Here is a 16314-nt window from a genome sequence, read left to right on the forward strand (position 1 = left end):
GGCTCAGGGGCTTTTTGCTCACTCTGGATCCTGCAGCTGGCTCCTGTTCACCTTATCGCCAGTTCTTGGGACTTGAGCTAGCAGCTTACGTGTGGTCTTGCCTGCCAGTCTTGGGATTAATTGACCTTTGCAGCCTGAGAGCAAGAGCCCTGCTGTCTGACCTGCCAATCCTGGGTTTGCCAGCCCCTGCTGCTACATGAATCAGGAGAAACCTCCATCCTGACCCACGGACTTGGGACGTTCCCGCCTCTACAACTGTGTGAACCATTTCCTTGATATAAATCTGCCCCCATATATATGCAAATATATATATATATACACACACAGGCTCTACTGGTTTTGCTTTTCTAGAGAACCCAGCCTAAGACATCCATATTCCAAGATAAAAGACCACAAGGCACGGTTTCTCCACAGTGACAGTACTGACATTTTGGGCTGGATAACTGTTTGTTGTGGGGGGGGGGGCGTTCCTGAGCACTGCAGAATGTTTAAAAGCATCCCTGGCCTCTACCCACCAGATGCCAGTATCACCCTGCCCCCTACCCTCACCCCACAGTAACAACCAAAAATGTCTTCAGACATTGCCACTTGTACAGGTAAGTCATCAAAACGTACAGAGAGGCACAAAGTACTAGGTGACTCTAGTCTAGGAACTACTACTATTTTCCCATAGGGGAAGGATGGGGAAAAAATGAGAAACCATAAGTCTAAAGAATATAACTTGGAGAAATGACTCTAAAATCACTCTAAAATGAGATTATGTGTCTGTAACGTGGACAACACAATCAACCTTGTATCAAAATAATCTGTACTTTCATAAAGTACTGACTTTTCTAAAACTCATCAGAAGTACTTTCCCATGTTAATGTCTTCAGGTGAATTTGATGGGTAAAGCCACCCTAGAGAGTTTTAGGAATCGAAGAAACTTTATTCGTAAGTCAGAAATCTGAATCCATAATTAGACTACTCCCTCCACAGGATATATTTCCCTAACACTGATACTAGTACAACGAAGGCAGTAACGGTTTGGTAAGCACAGCTTTCCTTTTCTGCATTACACCCAAAATGCTTTGGTTAAACTGACATGAAGTTTGAAAACACTAAATAATTTACTGCAAAAGAGAACGACAATCTCATTTTAGTGTGTTAACAATGTTTTTTAGACGTATGAGTTGTGAATCATTTGGTATAGATCTCTTTTCCCTTATTACAATAAAACAATGTTTAAATTATCGTTTACTGAGAACCGACTGTATGCCAGGTTCCTGACACGCATGGTATCAATCTTTATAGCAATCCTGTAAGGTAAGTATCTTCAAGTTTTACCCTTGAGGATATGAGGGGCTCGGAGAGCACCCCAGGCAGCCAAGTACCCCCGCACTAGCATCTGAGACTGGGATCCTGGTCTAACCACGAGTGTATCTCCAAGTGAAGATCCTGAGAGCCTGGCCATCGCCCCAAAACAACAACAGACCAAAACCAAGAGATTCATGTTGCTGAAGAGAACGGCCTGTATGTGTGAATGCAATACAGAGCGGAAGAAGGCTTAGGATCCTAGACTACACGACATGATCTTCTTTATCATCTTGCTGTTATCACTGCCTGACTACAAAACACATACAAAACTCTCTCTCCTACACTCCACCTCAAAACCTCCTACCCATGGTTTCACTTTGACCTCATGGATGGTATTTTTTTGGTGGAAAACTCCAGTGGTATACTGGTTTGTACATGAAGGTTTCTGGTTAATTACGTATTCTAGCTGTTTAATTTCCAAAAAATTCAACACATGAATGACAATGAATGAAGTTCTTTTATGATATGTGATGATCTTCAAGGCCTTTCCAGGCTCCAAATTCATCAATATAAACATACATTTTTACCTCCCTCTACTCCCTAAATTGTTTTTGAATCTTTGGAAAAAGAATATGCTAGAAAGTAATTCTGTGATTTGAGCATAGCTGCTGCAAACAGTTAACGAGCTCAGCTGCTAATCAAAAGGCTGGACACTTGAGTTCACCCAGGGGCATCTCGAAAAAAAGGCCTGGCAATCTACTTCTGAAAAATCAGCCATTAAAAACCTTACGGAGTAGTCTCGGGGAACATCTAGCTCAACTGGCATAACACCGTTTATAAAGAAAATGTTCTACATTCTACCTTGGTGAGTAGCGTCTGGGGTCTTAAAAGCCTGTGAGCAGCCATCTAAGATAATCCACTGGTCTCACCCCTTCGGGAGCAAGGGAGAACTGAAGAAAACACAACACAAGGGAAAGATTAGTCCAAAGGACTAATGGATCACAACTACCACGGCCTCCACCAGACTGAGTCCAGTACAACTAGATGGTGCCTGGCTACCACCACTGACTGCTCTCACAGGGATCACAAAAGAGGGTCCCAGACAGAGCTGGAGAAAAATGTAGAACAAAATTCTAACTCTCAAAAAAAGACCAGACTTACTGGCCCGACAGAGACTGGAGAAACCCCGAGAGTATGGCCCCTGGACACCCTTTTAGCTCAGTAATGAAGTTAATCCCGAGGTTCACCCTTCAGCCAAAGATTAGACAGCCCCATAAAACAAAATGAGACTAATGGGGCACAACAGTCCAAGGACAAGGACTAGAAAGCAGGACGGGACAGGAAAGCTGGTAATAGGGAACCCAAGGTTGAGAAGGGACAGTGTTGACATTCTGTGGGGTTGTTAGCCACTGTCATAAAACAACGTGTGTACTAACTATTTAATGAGAAACTATTTGTTCTGTAAACCTTCATCTAAAGTACAATTTAAAAACACAAACAAACAAAAACCCTATGGAGAACAGTTCTTCTCCGACACACACGGGGTCACCAAGAGTCGGAATCAACTTGACGGCAACTGGTGTTTTGTTTTGTTTTTTTAATACAATCAAAATTACCTCTATTCTCCTGATGCTCAATAATATTTATTATATTCAGATCACGTAACTACTGTTTCTGATCTATTTTTCTAGAACAGATGAATGAAACCAAAACATAATTATGAAACCTTCTAAGGCTAACCCAGCAAGGAAGAAACCAACTTCTAGTCATCTCCTCTGAGGTCCTGCTATGTGGAAGTTCCTTAATGCAGGGTGAAATCCTGAGGCCTTCTCCAATCACCTAGTAAAGAACTAAAAATATTACGGCGAGTGCTCTCAAAGGGGAAGAAAAAGCACACAAAGCACCATTATTTTCAACCTTGTGTCTAAGATCCATTTGTCTTACAAGTCAATTTAATCTTAATTGACAGTGTTGTTGCTGTTTGCTGTCGAGTCAGTACCAACTCAGTGACTCCACACAGAAGAGCGGAACTGCCCTGCAGGGTTTCCAAGGCGTAATCTGGGACTCCACTGATTTAAACTTCATAAGGCTACCAAGCTGATGGCGGAATATCCTCTGGCTCACCACTGAGGGTTCTCTTCTGCGTCAAGGAATTTCATGAAACTGTGCTATACACATTGGGCAAATCTGCTGCAAAATCTCTCCTTAAGGTGTTAAAAAGTAAAGATATCACCTTAAGGACTAAGGTACGCCTGACCCAAACCATGCTGTTTTCAATAATCTCATATGCATGCAAAAGCTTGATGATGAATAAGGAAGCTCAAAGAAAAATTGATGATGCCTTTGAATTATGGTGTTAGTGAAGAATATTGACTATACTATGGACCACCAGAAGAACAAACAAATCTGACTTGGAAGAAGTACAGCCAGAATGCTCCTTAGAAGCAAGGATGCGAGACTTCATCTCACATACTTTGGACATGTTATCAGGAGGGATCAGTCCCTGGAGAAGGACATCATGCTTGGGTAAAGTAGAGGGTCAGCAAAAAAGAGAAAGATCCTCAAGGAGATAGACTGACATAGTGGCCACAACAATGGACTCAAGCATAACAATGATCGCGAGGATGGCACAGGACTGGGCAGTGTTTCCTTCTGTTGTACACAGGGTCGCTATGAGTTGGAACCAACTGAACGGCATCTAACAGCAACAACATGTTATATAAGAGAGGGCAGACAGAATCACAGGTCTGGAGTCTTGTCCTGCCCAATTTACAATAGTTAATATTGTTTAACATGAGTAATTTATTACGCTTTTAGCCAAATACGACATAACGATCTTTTACATAGTTTCAAGTATCAGGGGCAACTTTTTGCAATGGTAATGTTATTCCTGGCATCCTTGTGGCAGCTGTATTTCCTAAAGGACAGTCCGCCTAACAAAATACATAAAGTACTTGAGATAAAATCATCAAGAGTTTTTCATCCTACCTGAAGGCAGTCAGTGGAGAAAATCAATTCATGAATTATTCCATTTCCTTTTATAAACTGACTACAGAAAAGGCCAGCTAGCTGTGCACCAAACCTGTCTTCTCTTCCCGTTAAGCACACAATTAGATGGTCTCTCCCAACCTCCCCTGAGTTAGCTGTGGTCATGTAACCGAGTTCTGGCCAGAGGAACATGGACAGAAGTAATGCTCTGTTATCCAGGCCTGGGCACCTAAGACTTCCCAGGCATGACCCTTCACGTTTCCCCCTTGCTGACTTGATGCAAAGGAGCATGGCCGCGTGGAAGGTGGAAGATGGAGGAGACACAAGACAGAAAACACGTGGGTTCCTGAATCACTGTTTAGAGGAAAACCGCCCATGGATCGGGAATACCAGTGAGCAACAAATAAACTTCTATCATTATAAATTTGCGAGGTTTATCGCAGCAGCTAATGTTAGTTGACTAAAACACATGGGTAGCTCTAGATGAAGGTTAGGTTGACTCAGAACCTGTGTTCCAGAATTGGTGACACAGGCAAAAACAGGACATACCAGCTGGGAATCTCCAGATGTGTACTGGCAGGTAAACACCACGCTGGGCCACAATGAAGGAATCTCACTCTGGCGTGCAGTAAAAACACTGCTGAGGGGCTGAGGTTGAAGAAAACACTTCTAAACCAAGAATCCTTGATTTCATAGTTAAATATTATTGTTATTGTTGTCAGCTGCCATCAAGTTGGCCCCCAAGTCACAGCAACCCCACGAACAATGGATCAGACCACTGTGATCCAGAAGGTTTCCACTGGCTGATTTTTTGGAAGTATATCGCCAGGCCTTTCTTCCTAGTCTTTCTTAGTCTGGAAGCTCTGCTGAAACTTGTTCAGCATCATAGCAACACACAGCCTCCACTAACAGACAGGCGGTGGCTGCGCTTGAGGTGTTATTGGCCAGAAATCGAAGCCAGGTCTCCCACATGGAAGGCGAGAAGCACACTGACCCAAGTGAAATATTAGCTGGCATAAATTACCAAAACTTTGTGAAGATCTTCCACGCTTCCTTTGCCAAAGATATCATTATTTATATTAAAACACAATGTCAGCATACTGCATGAAATCCAACTACAGGTTTACTATAAAACTATTGTTGAAATCATTTCATAGAGGATAGTAAGTGATGCAGCGGACAGAGTTCAAAACAAGGTGTTTTTTTTTTTTTTAAATCCGTTTGTTTTTTCATGAAGGAATTTAACATCAACTTTTGATGTTTCTGCACCTGCCCCTGTGAAAGTCGTAAGTGTTCTCTTGGATCATGAGAACTATGAAACCTATAGCACTTCCTTTTTTGTCCTGTCAGAATCCAAACTAAATGCATCATCAGAGCAACATTAACTCTTACTGTTGGAGTACTTCCTCCTCCTTTCTTTGGTCCTGCCTAATCTTCCTGGTTGACCTTATTACATACGTCCTTTATTGAAAGGTAATTTAAGAGATGAGATATGAATAAATAATCAACAAATAAAATTAACATTTATTAAGTAGCTATTATATGCCAGGTACTTTCACATACTTAATTCCATTTAATCTTTACAACAGTGGGGTGTATACTATTATTTTCTATTACACAAATGAGGAAGCTAAAGTTCATGGAAGTTTTTAAAAAAAACCTGTTCAAGGCCACACACCAAAGTAAGAAACAGCAAGATTTAGTCCAGCCACATGTGACTCCCAAACTCATTCTTTCCATTTCAAAATGCTGCACTTAACCTATTATGATAGATTGCCATTCCTTCCTATGTAATGCTCAAATGCTTGAAAAATATAATTATCACTAAAATTTGATTTTCTTTTAATATTCGTTCTATTAATCCAATGGTTCTCAACATTTCCATCCTTCCACTTATACCTTATTATTCCCACAAAATGAAAACCAGCAATACCCCTTTCCTGACATCAGAGCAGGTTAAAAGCTGCAACACAGAGACTTTATGGGTCAAGCCCAGGAGGAGAGCAGGCCTCACCTTACATTATCCAGGTTTACTGGCCGCTTCCCTCAGGAAATGGTTATTTATATACCTACAAGGCTTTGGTTTCCATAAGAATTATTTCAGAATTTTTTTTACCGATTCTTAAGATTCCTAAAATCCCATTTTGAAAGATATTTCATTTGTAAGTTCAGTGAAACAGGCATGTGCTGAGGAACTTAAAACAAGCAATAGTTTCAACTTTTCCTGGAGGTGTAACATGACTACCCTACGCCATCTAAAATGATAAAATGGGTCCACGCAGGATTGGAAGACTATTTTTAGGACTAATCTTCCCCACTTAAACAACTCAGCGGAGAAAGGAGAATTCGTAGTGTTGTATCATAACTATTACTGTATTTAAGTATACGGTAATCATGTACTCACCTGGCATTCTGAAAAGTCAAGTATAGACCAACAAGTTAACTAAGCAACATGACCAATACTCAGCAGCAGTTCTTAAACACAGCATGAAATGAAACCGTAAATGGTGGCTGAAAATCCCAAAAGACTAATATTTTTAGGTTGCTATGAGTTTTTATTATTACTCATACCAAAGAACCAAACCCACTGCCAGTGAGTCGAGTCTGACTCACAGAGACCCTACAGGACAGAGTAGAACTGCCCCATAGGATTTCCAAGGCCATAATCTTCACAGTAACAGACTACCACATCTTTCTCCTGGAGAGAAGGCTAGTGAGTTCGAACTGCTGACCTTTTGGTCGGCAGCTGAGCAATTACGTACTGCGCCACCAGAACTCCTCATTACATTATAAATCATCCTAAATTAGGTAAATAATAGTTATTATTACAATAAATTAATAAGAGGTATATTTTTATGATAAATTCTTACTCAGAAATACTCTTTCTTGTTTGAAAGGAAATTTCAACATCAAACACTTTTACGAAAAATATATTTCTATAGGTGACATTTAAGAACGATAAAACTAACAAAGCCAGGTTCTTTTGACTGCAAAGGTCAAAACATTTCTCCTTCCTTTGAAAACCTGCTGTGCTATTAAAAGTCCTTCATATAAGCTGCTCACGTACCAGCCAAGTGCCGCATAACGGAAAATCGCCCTTTTATTTTTAAGCCTTACCTTCAGATAGGATCCATAATATTTGGTTACATATGGACTGTCACACTGACTCAGCACTGTGATCTCTTGTTGAATGTCCTCTATCTCATCTTCAGCTTCTTCCAGATCAATGATTTTTATGGCAACCACTTTCTGAGTCCGATTGTCAATGCCTTTGAACACCTCACCAAAAGAGCCCTTCCCAATTTTCTCTAGTTTTGTAAAAAGCTCTTCTGGATCTGCTTTTAGGTTCTGTAAGAGAGAAGGAAAAGAAGAGGAACTTTAATAACTCATAGCGCCTGTGACGTCTTTGTTTTATTTGTAACATACAAACCATAGTCTTGCAAGGACTAATCTGTTTTCCTTACTTAAGGATCAGGCTGGTTGCAACCACAGTTCTTCACATTCAGGACATAAGATTTCTAAGTATCGCCTACATGTGTGAATCAGTAAGTGTGCAAACAAGAACTACCTAGCTAGATTATTAAAATAAATAAGAAAAAGGCCCCAGCTTTCGTATAATTTGTATAATCAAAGTAAATAAAAACCAAAACACTTAACTGAATACACTAAAACCAAAGAAACCAAACCCGTTGCCATCAAGTCGATTCCAACTCACAGCAACCCTATAGGACAGAGTAGAAGTGAATACATTAGGATATACGAATTTACTAAAAAAAAAAAAAAAAATTCATCTAACTATGCAAAAATTCTACTTTTCTCCCCTCAGGACACCCAAAGTTTCCTAAGGGTCAGTCTTTAAAACATAGGTTAACCGGGTACCTATAACAGAAACAAAAAATTATCATACCCTAACTATAACGGTTTTACAGCAGGCCATGTTTCAAAGTTCAACAAATACAATCTTATGCCTCTTCACTTGTAGCTACTGCCCTCACCGAAACAAAAACAGTTTAACCAGATCCCAGAAAACAAGCAGCGTGTTTTGTCACATAAACGTCATATACTTGAAATCGCTTCTAAAACCTCTTAACCCACCAACCTGATTAGCTGAAAATACACGATACACACTCCCAAGGAGTCTAGCTGTAGGGTCTCAAATCCCCTATCCAGAGACGTGGGAGCCGCTGAGTTCTCAATGTGTGCAGCAACATGACCCCACCCCAGGTATCAGGTGTGGAGGGTTGTTTTTCACAAAAACTGACATTTAGCGAGTGGAGCTACGGATGCTAAACATCCTGCAACAAAACGCCAACAACAAGATGCAAAAATTCTCGACAAAACGCTAGCGAACAGAATCCAACAGCATATTAAGAGTCATACACCACGAGCAAGTGGGATTTATTCCAGGAATGCAGGGATGGTTCAACATTGGAAAAGCAATCAGTGTAAAACACAACACCAATGGAACAAAGGAAAAGAACCATATGATTATCTCTACGGATGCAGAAAAAGTGTTTGATAAAATCCAATACCCTTTCTTGATGAAAACCCTAAAGAAGATTATGAAGAAATAAAAGGTATCCAAATTGGAAAGGAAGAAGTAAAATTATCTCTATTTGCAGATGATATGATCCTACTTATATGATATGATCCCAAAGAGTCCACAAGAGAACATCTAGAGCTAATAGAGGAATTTAGCAAAGTTGCAGGGTACAAGGTCAACAAATAAAAATCAGCTGAGTTTCTACACACCAGCAATTAGAAATCTGACAGGGAAATTAGGGAAACAATTCCATTTAGAAGGGCATCTAACACAATAAAATACCTAGGAATAAATATAACTGGTATGTGAAGGACTTACACAATAAAAACTATAGAACACTGCTGAAAGAGATTAAGACTTAAATAAATAGAAAGATGTTCCATGTTCATGGATTGTTAAGATGTCAATACTACCCAAAGCAATCTGCAGATTCAACGCAATCACAATCCAAATTCCAACAGCCTTCTCTACAGAAATAGAAAAGCTAATCCCCAACTTGATATGGAATGGCCAGAGGCCCCAAATAGCTAAAACAATGTTGAAAAAGAAGAACAAAGTAGGAGGCCTCACCTTTCCTTATTTTAAAATATACTATACAGCTACAGTAACCAAAACAGCCTGGTACTGGAATGACAATACACACATAGACCAATGAATAGAATTGAAAATCCAGACATAAACTCACACATCTATGGTCAACTGATTTTTGACAAGAGGGCTAAGTTCATTCAAAGGGGAAAGAAGAGTCTCTTCAATAAATGCTGCTGGGAAAATTAGTTTTCCACATACAGAAAAATGAAACAGGATCCGTGCCTCACACCACACACAAAAACAAATTTAAAGTGGATTAAGACCTAAATGTACAAACTAAAACCAGAAAATTCTTAAAGAACAAGCAGGGGCAATGCAGTCAGGTCTAGCTTTCAACAATGGATTATCTAATATATCTAATATAATAACAAAAGCACAAACTGCGAAAGACAAAATAAATAAATGAGACCCCATAAAAATTAAAAACTTTTGTTCATCAGAAGACTTTACCAAAAAAGTGAAAAGACAAGCTACCAACTGAGAGAATTATCTTTGGAAACGATATATCTGACAAGAATCTAATAACCAAAATGTATACAAAACTTCCCCAATTTAACAACAAAAAGACAACCCAATCATAAAATGGGCAAAGGACTTTTTAATAGACATTTCACCAGAGGACATTCAGATGGCCACCAAACACAAGAACAAGATTCTCAACGTCATTAAACATCAGAGAGATGCAAATCAAAACCACAGTGAGATGCCATTTCACTTCCACTAAAACAGCTAAGATTTAAAAAAAACAGACAACAACAAATGTTGGCAAGGATGTGGGGAAACTGGAATCCTTATCCATTGCCTGTAGGAATGCAAAATGGTTCAGCCATTGTAGAAAACACTGTAGCAGTTCCTCAAAAAACTAAAAATATTTGGTGAATAGCGTCCGGGGTCTTAAAAGCCTATGAGCGGCCACTAAGATACTCCACTGGTCTCACCCTTTCGGGAGTAACGGAGAATGAAGAAAATTAAAGATACAAGGGAAAAATTAGTCCAAAGGACTAACGGATCACAACTACCATGGCCTCCACCAGACTGAGTCCAGAAAAACTAGATCGTGCCCAGCTACCACCACTAATTGCTCTGACAGGGATCACAACAGAGGGGCCCGGACAGAGCTGAAGAAAAATGTACAACAAAATTCTAACTCACAAAAAAAAGACCAAACTTAGTGGTCTGACACAGACTGGAGAAACTCTGAGAGTATGGCCCCCGGACACTCTTTTAATTCAGTAATAAACTTACTCCTGAGGTTCACCCTTCAGGCAAAGATCAGACAAGCCCATAAAACAAAATGAGACTAATGGGGCACACCAGCCCAGAGGCAAGGACTAGAAGGCAGGAGGGAGAGGACAGCTGGTAAAATAGGGAATCCAAGGTCAAGAAGGGAGAGTGTTGACATGTCGTGGGGCTGTTAACCAATGTCATAACTAACTGTTTAATGAGAAGCTAGTTTGTTCTGTAAGCCTTCATCTAAAGTACAATAAAAAATAAAAATAAAACTACTATATGACACAATAATTCCACTCCTAGTTATATGCCCTAAAGACTTGAAAGCAGATACTCAAAAAGAGATCTGTACAGTAATGTTCACTGCAGCACTATTCACAATAATCAAAAGGTAGACACAACCTAAATGTCCATCAACAGATGAATGAATAAACAAAACGTGGTACATACACACAGTGGAATACTGCTCAGCCAGCAGAAGAAATAAAGTCTGGATACATGCTACAGTGTGGATGGAACTTGAAGACGTGATGCTGAGCAAAATAAGCCAATCACACTTATATAAAAAGATAAGAAAAGGCAAATGTGTAGAGACCAAAGTTTATTAGTGGTTACTAGGGGCAGGAAGCTGGAATCCTAGTGGCACAGTGGTTAAGAGCTTGGCTGCTAATCAAAAGATCGGCAATTCGAATCCACCAGCCTCTCCTTGGAACCCTATGGGGCAGTTCTACTCTGTCCTATAGGGTCGTTATGAGTTGGAATTGACGACGGCAATGGGTTTTTTTATTTGTCTGTTTAGGAGCGGGGGAGGAAGAGAGGTTAACAGTGATGGAAAAATTGTATTGATTAAGGGTAGGGTTCCACAGCCAATTATTATAATTGCTGTCAATAAGTTGTACACCTATAAAAAGCTGAATTGGCAAAAGTTGTGTGATAGATATATTTACGATGACCAAAAAAAAAAGAGTAGTTGCTTAGGCTCCTTATGTACAACCAAACACCTCATGGAATTTTGGATCCTTGGTTTGGAAGTTTATAGTCATGGTTTCATGGGACATCCCAGTTAGTTGGCCTAATAATGTGTTTAGTGCTTCTTTTCTACTCTTATTTTGTTGTATAGTGCCTGGGGTGTTAAGAGCTTCCAAGCAGCCATCCAAGGCACAATTGATCTCTACTCACCTGGAGCAACAGAGGAAGAAGGAGAGTTAGGAATAGGAGTAGGATATGGAATGGGTGGCTAACTGCCTCCATGAACAACTGCCTCCTTTGCCGTGAGACCAGAAGAACTGGATGGTGCCCAACTACCATCACTGAACATTTTGGTGAAAGATACCATAGAAGAATCTTGATCAAAAGGGGTAAAATGCAGTACAGAATTTCAAATTATCATGGACTCTAGACTTTCTGGAGCCATGGAGGGTGGATGAATCCCTGAAACTACTGCCCTGTAATAATCTTTAAACTATGAACAAAAAATATCCCCTGAAGTCATCTTAAAACTGAACAATAGTTTAGCTTAACTAGTACAAAAGGTCTGCCTTGAGCATTATGCTCTTTACAAACTATCTATACGGGATCAAATGACAACAGCAACTTGAAAGATTAGACAGGAACCTTAGTTTATGTTAATGGGGGAAGAACAACTTGCAAAAGGAGGGTGAGATCGGCTGCACAACTCGAGGAATGTAATCATTGTCACTAAATTGTACATGTAGAAACTGTTGAATTGGTGTATGTTTTGCTGTATTTTCAACAACAGCAACAAAATAAATACAATTTTGAGAAAAACAAAAAATGCCAATGACACCCTGCTGAGAAGCACTAACCTGGGCCAACAGAACCCCACAGCGTAAGAAGGAGTTGTAAACCCTACAGAATATATCTTTCTCTCACAAACATCCCCGATGAGGAAGAGGATCCCAGGCCAACCCTCAAAAGTCTATTAATCATTCAAAGAAACTGAAATATTATGGAAAAGAAAAACAAAGAGGACTGGAAGAGAAGTAAAGAAAGACAAGAAGGAGAAGGAAGAATAAAAGGAAGCCGAGATACCCACAGATCAGCAACTTTAGTGGGTCATATACACATTAGGGTAGTTTCAGCAGCATTTTGACAACTAACAACAAGTTAAATGAGCTTTATGGGCTAACCACGTGCTAACCATTAACTTGCTTTCCAAGGGGAAGCACACTGAGTTCCAAGCAAATGGATTTATAAGGAACTTGTCAAAAATAGCACATCTCTCATTTGGAGATCATGCTGTGCTGTAGTCTATATACACTATATACACTGTGAAAGTAACAGACCACAGTCACACAAGAGTGATTTTATTAACCCAAAGTGAGGTAGAGACCCAGCACTACTGTGAGACTTCACACTGAGCAATGTACAAGCTCACAGAACTCAGCAACCAAGTTAGTAAAAATGAATAAGGTACGAGTACTGCATATGCTATCATATATATTGTGAGAAATGTGTGCTGGGGTTACCAGGAAAAGAAAGGACATGACAGAGACCCATGTCATTTAGAGCTCTGCCCTCGCTGGAAGGGGGCTGGCCTCCTTAATGTATGGTTTAAAAACTGCCAGGAATTACAAGTATCATACTTTTAACCACGATTTCCTTAGCTCATAAAGCAAAACAAACATCATTGTGCTGAAAATGAAACTATTCACCTCCATTTCCACTGGAAGTACTGCACGAAACGTACCAGCTGGGTTACTGAGATGCGTGTTTTTGTCTGAGCAATTGCTAAACTGTTTTCAATCATAGAATTAGGTTTCTAATGTCTTTTATACGCCAAATGGACCCAGGAAGCCTGAACATGCATTCTAGACTTTACAAAACACCATCCATGATGCTGCATTTACCAAGGCAGTCAATGACCAGCAGCCAGAAGCCCTGGATAATTTTTATCATGTGAGGACTGTTTTTGAAACTAGTGGAAACCCCTAAAACATCCTCTTATTCATATGACTAGAAATAAGAATTACTATTTTCAAATTTATAAAGTACTCCAAATTGAGCACCCTTCAAAGTAATTTTTGGGACCACTCCCATAGAATCCCATAGAATCCTTGGTGGGTGCGTCCCGTTCCAGTCAGTCTGCACACACCTGCCTAGATTAAATCTCCAGTCACCCTCATCTCTAACAAACCACTAAGATTAAAGGATTCTAGAGGGTGGGGAGACAGAAGAAACATTCGTTTCCTTATTTAAGTACAAAGAAATACAGTAGTGAGTGGATGACATCCACCTTCCACAGCTACAATCTTTCCCTTACCTCCTTCCTCCCAGGATGAGGTAGGATGACCCTCTTCTTCTTCACGGCCAAAGCTAAAAGCTGGGCTTTTGAATCCATCCCTCTCTCCTCCAGGATACAGCTTCACCAACAAGCCCTCTTCTCTGTTCCCTCTTCAATTTATCTCTCTCGACTGGCTCTTTGCCCTCCTCATATCAACATGCTCAAGTTTCTCCAGTTACAACAATACGAGAGTCCTTGACCCTTGTCATTCCTTCACCCTCTCCTTCCTCTGCAGTCCTTTGGAGTGGAGATTCCCTGAAAGTCATCAGGACTTACCAAGTCTTCACCCACCACCCCACTCACTCCTCAGCCCACTGCAGTCTGGCTCTGCCCTCACCACAGCCCTGAATCAGCTTTCGCATGGGCACCAATGATGCCATTTCTCCATCTCCTCTGTGGTGAGTTAGATGCTCAGTAGCCACACCCTCCTCTGAAGGTTCCAGCCCCTTAGCAGCTGCAACCCTGCTTGCTCTCCACTGTCTTTTTCCAACCTCCCAGTTCCTTCTAAGAGAAGTCTTCACTCACAGACTCTACCTTTGCCAGACCTTACACAGACAGTCCTCAAGATTCCACACCTGGCCTCCTGTTCTTTCTCTACTCGTTCTTCCCAGGGTTGTCACACACAGGCCCATGTTTCCCAAACCTGCCTAGTGGGAGTCACCTGGGAAACTTAAAGAACGAAAGAGATTCCAGCACACTCTCACAGACATACATAGGGGAAGTACATAATCCATCTTTTAAAATGCCCCAACTGATTCTCATGAATAGCCATCTTTGTGGGAAAACTGTTTAAAATTATGTAAATGATAACTTTCAAACTGCTATCTCCAGCACTGCCTTCTGAGTTTTAACTCCTAGGACCAATACTTGCTAGATACTGTCTCTCTCTACCTGGACATCTCCAGGTCAACATGTACAGAGTGAATCTGTCATTTTACCTGCTGAACTGGACCCTCCCTCCCATATTCTCCCTCCTTCTCACCTCTCCCCTTTTCTAAACTGACGGAATTCGAGACAATGTCTCACTCATCTCTGTATCTACAGCATGTCACTGATGGTCAATAAATGTTCTCCAAACAATAAGGAAACCCCAGGTTTACAGTGACAGGAACAAGACCCCAGTCAGTTATTACAAAGACTATCCCAATCCAGAGACAGGAGACCCTGGGAAAAGGGGCATAAGGCTGATAACTTCTCTGGCTAACAAGGGTGAGGAAAAGGTGATGAGCGCCTGATTTTGCTAAGTTGGGAGCAGTAATTCCCAAATCTTAGCATGCATCAGGATCACCTGGAGGGCTTGTTAGAACACAGACTTCGGGAGGGGCACTTCCAGAGTTTCTGATTCAGTAAATGTGGGGTGGGGGTCAAGAATTAGAGGTTTCCCAGGTGATACAGATGCTAGTGGTCCAGGGACCACACTTCGAGAACCACTGCTTACAAAAAACAGGGAGAGAAGCAAGGCAGCTTTGACAAGTTCATGTGCCCCTAAAAAACGACTTGCTTTAGGTCAACTGCAACCTCCCCGTCCAACTGACTCCCGCCTATATTAAGAAAAACACTTTAGCATTTCCTTTTTGAGAGTTAAATAAGAAAAGGAAGCCAACAAGAATTTATCCAAGCCCCTACAGTGTTGGAAAGGTGCTTGGTTGGAAATTACAGCAGGCTGTTACAAAAACCACCACCAGCTAGTCATGCCTCCCAGTGTCCACACCCTCTTTGCACTGTGACTTTGGCACTCCTTCGGCCAAGAAATAGTCTACTTTCCCATCCCCTGAACCTCGGTTGGCCTTGTTACATGTTTTGACCAACGGAATTTGGCAGATCTGATGACGTGGGACTGCCAAGTCAAGGCGTCAAGAGGCCTTGCAACACTCCCTTCTTGCAACCATGAGACAACCAGGCAGTGAAAAAGCTCAAAATGAAAGACCGAGCGGTGGGCGAAGCCCACCCTAGCCACTGCACTGATCCTAGCTGAGATCCCAGATGTGTGAATGAGGTCACCTTAGAAACCATCCAGCCTCAATCAAGCCACAAGCTGAATGCAGCCACGAGAACCCGGAAAAGGCCAGCAGAACCTCCCACTGGATCCGCAGACTGGCGAGAAAGAATTCATGGTTGTTCTAACTAGGTCTCGGTTGGTCTGTTGTAAGCGATAGATAACTGATACAGAAACTGACACCCAGAAGGAGGGTAACAAAAACAACCAGTTGCCGTCAAGCCGTTTCAGACTCACAGCGACCCTACAGGACAGAGGAGAACCGCCCCATAGGGTTTCCAAGGAGCGGCTCGTGGATTTGAGCTGCCAACCTTTCGGTCAGCAGCCGAGCTCTTAACCACTGTGCCGCTACTGCCCTTAAAAGAA

General features: G+C 41.1%; 1 protein-coding gene across 3 annotated transcripts in view; it reads right to left on the reverse strand.

The window, feature by feature from the left end:
* The window catches only part of STK24 (serine/threonine kinase 24), a 71040-nt gene extending 63214 nt beyond the window's left edge, over positions 1-7826 (reverse strand). Inside the window, exon 1 of one of the 3 annotated variants that reach the window (XM_023740315.1) lies at positions 7402-7826. The gene's annotated coding sequence lies outside the window, so the exon portion shown is untranslated. The remainder of the gene's footprint in view (positions 1-7401) is intronic. The other 2 variants (XM_023740316.1, XM_023740317.1) reach the window with 2 other exon arrangements.
* Between the last annotated feature and the right edge of the window lie 8488 nt (positions 7827-16314).

Source organism: Trichechus manatus, unplaced genomic scaffold (assembly GCF_000243295.1).
Source record: "Trichechus manatus latirostris isolate Lorelei unplaced genomic scaffold, TriManLat1.0 scaffold00153, whole genome shotgun sequence".
Classification (NCBI taxonomy): domain Eukaryota; kingdom Metazoa; phylum Chordata; class Mammalia; order Sirenia; family Trichechidae; genus Trichechus; species Trichechus manatus.